General features: G+C 39.5%; 1 long non-coding RNA gene across 1 annotated transcript; it reads left to right on the forward strand.

Annotated features, from left to right (window-relative positions):
• The first annotated feature begins 784 nt into the window (after positions 1-784).
• On the forward strand, positions 785-5564 carry LOC143676127 (uncharacterized). Its single transcript, XR_013171849.1, has 3 exons — positions 785-864; positions 1268-1416; positions 5432-5564. It is a non-coding gene; the product is annotated as an uncharacterized LOC143676127 (long non-coding RNA).
• The last annotated feature ends 1070 nt before the right edge of the window (positions 5565-6634 follow it).

The following is a 6634-nucleotide window of genomic DNA, read 5'->3' on the forward strand; positions in this document are numbered from 1 at the left end:
ACATGTTGAGCCATACACTTCAGATGTGACTATTTGTACAGTAAGTGAATCATACTTCAACAAATCCATTTCTAAACAACACTTAAAATAGTAACTCAACGTTAAAGTGAAAGGGGAAATGTTGAAACAAAATGAAGAAAGTAAGACACACTTCAAGAGATTTATATTCTTTGACTAGAAATACTTTTTTGGGAAGGATGCACCAGGAAACAAAGAATCTTATCTATTTCATGTGTTCTCAGAAGTTTTTTTCTTGATGTTCCACGATACAAATATTTGTGAATAAGTCAGCACAAGTGAATTCAGATATGTACAGAAGTGGAGAAATGGAGAGCAAACGAGGGATGTTAAAAATGCAGGCAGACAGCTCACGCTTGTGATAGAGTTTAAAAAAAGCTCTAGATTAAAAAAAAAAAACCACAATACAAATATATTGTATATAAACATACACACGCATGCACCCACTATCTAGGAAATTGTATGTAGATGTGTGTGTGACAGAAACAGAGAGGTGAGAGCAATGAACCACAGCAATACGTCAATTTTTTAAGACTCTCCTAAGGACCCAATTGATAGCAATATACTTTGCCCAAACTTCATCCACCCAAATCCAAGGTAATTTTGAAACTGTTTCAACAGTAACAGCAATTAGAACTGTTTGGGGGAGTTTAGAGGTTCCAGACTCTTTGAACTGATACACCGGGTCCCCCACTCTGTCTTGCTGAATTTACCCACCCCCAAATCTCACGGCCTCTCTGAATCTTACAGTATATCTCCCCTGCCCCAGGAGTAGTGCTTGTGTTTCACAGTCTTTCTCACAATAGCTGTTCACAAGCTGAAAGCACCACAAAGTAACACTTGCAGGTACCAGATGTAGAGAATTTGCTTTCTGTTTACTTGTAGGAAATTGTAGTTTTCTAGCCCTGAAGGGGGTATTCTAACTTTCCATGTGTGGGGGTTAGCATTAGGAAGAAGGGGACAGAAAGAGGACTTTTCTTCCTTTCAAAGTATTTTAACCAAAAATTACAATGCAGAGCCCAGATTTTATCACTGAATAGAAATGGCATTACAGAGAGTACTTTGCAGCCAAAAGAACAATTGCCTCTCTAGTATTGAGGTTTTAAAATCAGCCAGGGTCTGTAAAGGTCTCATTTAGCCGCACAGTTTGAAAGTTACATCTTTGACAGTTTTATGGCTCAGAATTACTTTGAAGATGTCTCTCTTTTTTTTGCCTCAATTTGTTAAAGAGCAATGTGTGCTTCTCAAGCTAGGTTGTTATTTCTGCATGTAAATGCCACTTTCTGAGCTGGAGAAACAGAGATCAAATTACTTCAAGCTTTAGATGGGCTTCAATCTCAGTTCTCCAGCTGGAGGAGGAAGTGGGAGTAAAGAAAACAAGGAGGAGACAATAAAAAGGTACGTTAAATCTTCTAAAGTTTTTTGTCTTTAAACTAGCATTTATATAGCTTCAGGAACTACTTAAATAACAGGTTTTGATTTGTAATTGCATTTGAAATGGCTAAAGCACATTTTCTTAATACTGCTTTTTTTAAAAAAAATAGAAAGATATCTATCATCTTTACTATGTGTTCGGTCATTCAAAGAATCTCATTTGTATATTTTAATGTAAGGCACTTCTTTGTGATTCTGGTGTTTTCACTGTCTAAACAAATTCATGGGTGATTTTGTGGCTGTTTGTTTTGCTTTTATAATAAAGGAAAAGAAGGCTGTCTATAATACATTCCTGTAAGAAAATGTCCTGAAAGTATCTTTTCTGAGTAGGTGTGAAAGAGACTCAGTAACTGTTGCTAAACAGCTTGTAAAACCTCAGAAATATTAAAAAGAAAAAAACACTTCAGATGTGGGGCACTTCTTGTTCTGCACTCTTTCTTTCTCAAAAAGAGAGAAGCTTTCACCTACATAGAGATGTAAGAACTGCCAAGTTCTCTGAAAACAATGTTTCCATTTGGGAACTCCTGCCCAGTAGCTCAGGAAAGATTTAGCTTTTTTTAAGAATTCTGAATTCTGAGAAAAACATGTCAAGAAATTGGAAAAATTGCCCCTAGCATTGTAGCTTCACTGTAAGGACATGGAAATATTACTGCCTGAGAGGAATCTACACATATCAAGTCAAAAGCAGAGCGCAGGCAGCCGACCTGTCATGCGGAAGCTTAAATGATATGTCCAGGCTCCCGGGAAAAGCCCTGGGGAGAAGCCACCATAGGCTTTTGCCAGGATCTGGTCAAGGGTCAGCACACTTTTCTGAAAAGGGTCCGATTCTAAATATTATATTGCTCAAAGCTATTGTTGTGGTATAAAGTACATAAATGAAAGGGGGTGGTTGCACTTCACTAGGGCCAGGTTTCATCACTAGGAAGACCTGCTTTTACTCTAATAAAGCCATCCTGTGTGTCTGGATTTGCTTCAAGTATAATAAAAACAATGCTGTTTCTATATTTAGAACCTTCACCTTGCAGTCAGCGTGCTAGAAACTTTACATAGTTTGCTTCTTATCCTTACCTTGCAAAAATTTTGCAAAGGTAGGGAACAATATAATATAAAAGACTATTTTATCCCCAGGATGATTCACCATCTAGACAAATGGAAGAGAGATCAGTGAAGTGTTTAACTGCCCAGACAGCTGTGGATTACTATCCTAACTCACTACATGATTTTGGATGAATTAATAAATCTGTAAGCTCCATTTACTTTTCTATGAAAGAGCAATATTAAGAATGCCTACTGCCTAGATGAGGTTAAGATTTGCTAGGACAATGACGGCAAAGCGCAGCATGGCGTCTTGCCCTTCAAAAGGGCTTGTTGTGCATTGCAATGATATTATTGATCTTCAATCCCTAAAACATTGTGAACATGTTGACCACAATTAGAACATGATCGTGTTTTTGTAACAAGTGATAATCAGACAGTAATGGGAGGATATGATATGAATGTGCTTCTTTATTGCCAGAGGGACATTCCCTCCACGAGGACGTGATGGAATGTACTTCTGAGGCATAAAACCCAGTGCAGGTGCCACTGGGCCACATGTCAGGCCGAGGTGGACCAATACCTAATCTCTCACTCTTGGCTCCAATGCCTGGGCTGAATTGTGAGGATTCTGCAGGTTCTGCCTCTGCACTGCCACCAGCATTTCTTTCAAAGGCTTTGGATCCCCCTGGTGTTACATTGAACTAGCTACCAAGACCTTTCATTGAAGGCCCTCACATGCCTTCAAAGGGACCACAGTCCACCTTTAAATTCACTCTGTGTCCTTACCTGGTTATAGCATATTGGTTTGTATCTGTTTACTGGCTTTTAAACCAAATCTACTGCAATGGATTGGCAGAAAGAAGAAGCTTTCTGCAATGGGTTGGCCTAAACAACAGTGGGTTGGCTCATGTGTTGTAAGTCTAGAAGAAGTCCAAATTTTGGTGTCTGTGAGGCAATGCTGTCTCCTCAAGGACTGAGGAGTTAATGGACTGGCTACTGGCAATCCTTTGGTTGACTTGTCCGTCACAGAACACTGAAATTGGCAGTGTCTTCTCCTTTCTCTTTTGGATTTCACTGGCTTCCCATTGTTTTCTCTCTCTCTCTCTCTCTTTCTCTCTTGCACCTTCTCTATAAGGTTTCCAGAAATATGATTAAGACCCATCCACAGGTAGTAGGGTCACACACGAACTGAAATTATCTCATCTGAAGGTTCATTTTATAAGAATTTACACTGATAGGAATCGATTAAGATTAAGAACATGTTTTTCTGGAGTACATAATTCCAAGACACCACAGTTTGCCTGCAAAAGACATGTTCTTCCTTCAAAAAATGCAGAATACATTCTTTTTGTCACAACATCCCAAAAGCCTTAAGCCATTTTAGAATAATGCTAAATCCAAAAACTCATCAAAACCAATTTTGGGCGTGGTCTATTCTGGGTCAAAATTCCTCTGAGTACCTTTAAATCCTAGAACAAAAGTTATCTGCTTCCAATATACAATGGCAGGAAAAGCATAGGGTAAATATCATCATTACAGAAAGAAGAAATTGAGGTCACAGGCCCCAAAAAAGTCCAAAACCCAACAGGGCAAACTCCATTGGATTTCAGGGTGTGAGAGTCACCTGTGGCTTGACTTTTAGTCTCCTTGGACTAAAAGAATGGCAGCCACAACCCTTTCAAGCACCTGTGCAGTAGACACTAGGTTGAAGGCCCCACCATCTCCTAACATCTGAATGCTATCCAGGGTCTCCAAAAATGCTAAGGAACAAGCTCATGTTTCCAAGCCTTGAGGCAATGTCACTCTCCACAACAAACAGGGCACCAGGTCCATGGCCTCTGAGCACTGGGGCAGATGGCTTACCTTCTCCATGCACAGGGGCAGGCTTGCCTTTCCCACAGACATGGATAAGCCCACTCTCTTCACCCAAGGAAAGCTTTTTTATCCAAACCTTTGCTTCCATGTTTCTGTCCTTGAAGTCATTCTTTCTTCAATTTATCCCTTCCTTGTCCCTTCCAGGCATCACCTCTGTTCATACAGATTTTGCAAATACTTTGTTTGCTTTGCTTGAGTTTCAAGAGGTCTAAACCATCATACAATTAGACTTTCCACAGATCCATCCTAAGTAATTGCACTTACAATTCTGAATTCCACTGAAATAGCTACCTGAATCCATGCTCAGTCTCACTGTCTTTAGCAAAAGTTTGCTCAGTTAAATGTTCACATGGAGAACTTTCTTCTGGGGACTCACTTCCAGGAAGTCCAAGGAGGTCCCTGATAGAGCCACAGGAGGTCCCTGATAGAGCCACAGGAGGTCCCTGATAGAGCCACAGGAGGTCCCTGATAGAGCCACAGGAGGTTCCTGATAGAGCCACTTCTGGCCCTAGTGTCCCAGACCACCATCAGAATAGGATGGAGAATTTCCAAAATCATCGATTGCTGGTTGCTTTGTAATTAAGATTTTAATTCTGAGAGCTTATCCCTTTCTTCTTACTTTCCACCATAAGTTGCAAGGAGAAGCCAACTACACTTTCCACTCTTAACTCAGAAATCTCTTCAGCTCAGTAACCAAGTTCATTGTCTTCAAGTTCCATACAATATCAGGGCACAATTTTGTCAAGTTCTCTACCACTTTATAACAAGATTTACCTTTCCTCCAGTTTCCAAATGTTCATCATTTTTATAAGGTCAACAGAGGACCTCATTAATAAACACTTAGGGTTAGAGACACTCCGGATGTTGGCCTGATCACCGGACCAGAAGAGTTCTATCTTGTAGTTAAAGAGCTAATGAAGAACTACCTTCTTTATTACTAGGAACAAGAAACAACATAGATAAAGTTAAAAATAGAGGGAAAATTCTAGCCAGAAGGGTTGTGTGTGAAGGACAAGTCCCAAATCTTGACCCATTTGCTCCAGAGGATGACTGGATCTTTCTACAGGCAAAGATGATCTTGCAATGGTGCAGACAATGAGAAGGTTGGGCAGCGAGACCCCAGGACTACAGCTGAAACCACCTAGGACACGAAAGATAACGACAGAGCTAAGGGCATTCATCAGACAAGAAACACGAAATGAAGGTAAGGATTCTTGCAACATGGAATGAAAACTGAAACAGAGTGGCTATTAGATCTATGGCCCAAAGCAGGGTGTGATTTGCAACTAACAGTCAAGAAATTAATACAATTAGGAGACATCTAGTGATGGTACACGGAATCAAATGTTTAGAAGCTTTGGAGAAAAACATTGAGAAATAGAAAGATCACTGTTTGATTGGATATCTAGGCCTGGAAATTAAGATAACCCTTATCAAATTTAATATCAGCAGAAACAAGGACTTGGTTCTCTACTGGGGATACCACTAATATCTTGATGAAGCTGGGGATACTGATTATGATTTATGACAGTCATAGCAATAGTCCATTAGAAGAAGAAGCAACAGGCCAAATTAAAAGATTTATATTGAGATTAACCCTGAGTCATGAGAGAATGGCTTCATTCATAATTTTCACAGGTGCTAATACCACTGACAAATTAACTGATGTAATTAGATCTGCTGTAGAGCTGTCAGCATAAAAAATTATGCATTCAGAGTAACTTCAGGTCTGAAAAACCGATGAGACCACCGCTATTTAATCCTGAATGTATAAAAAATAAGCCTATACCAATAGGGAAGATACAGAAACAAAATGGGCTATAAAATTTTAAGCACACCTTCAATAATAAGAATGGAGGATTTAGGCAGATAAGAACACCACATAGAAACAATGGTGATGTTCAAGACAGAAACCAGGTCACCTAAAACCCCTTACATGAGTAGGGCAGTAAAGGACGAAGTGCAGGAAAAAGGATACAGACACCCAGAGACTGTATTATCTCACTGTAGGGACCTGGCCATCCATGTCTCTAGACTAAAGTTGGAGATAATCACCCATACCTAAGGATGGCCATTTCTAAGAATAGCTGTAAATATGAACAACATTTAAAGTCATAAGACACTGGATCCCAGATCACAGTGATTAAAAACTAGATTTAGAAATATGAAGAAATTAAGAAAAGAGGTTGTATCGAAGGTCTGAGAGGCAAAATTAGTACAGGAAATCAGGTTGATAGATATATTACAAGAGATGAAATGGAACCCATGA

This window comes from Tamandua tetradactyla, chromosome 3 (assembly GCF_023851605.1).
Source record: "Tamandua tetradactyla isolate mTamTet1 chromosome 3, mTamTet1.pri, whole genome shotgun sequence".
NCBI lineage: Eukaryota > Metazoa > Chordata > Mammalia > Pilosa > Myrmecophagidae > Tamandua > Tamandua tetradactyla.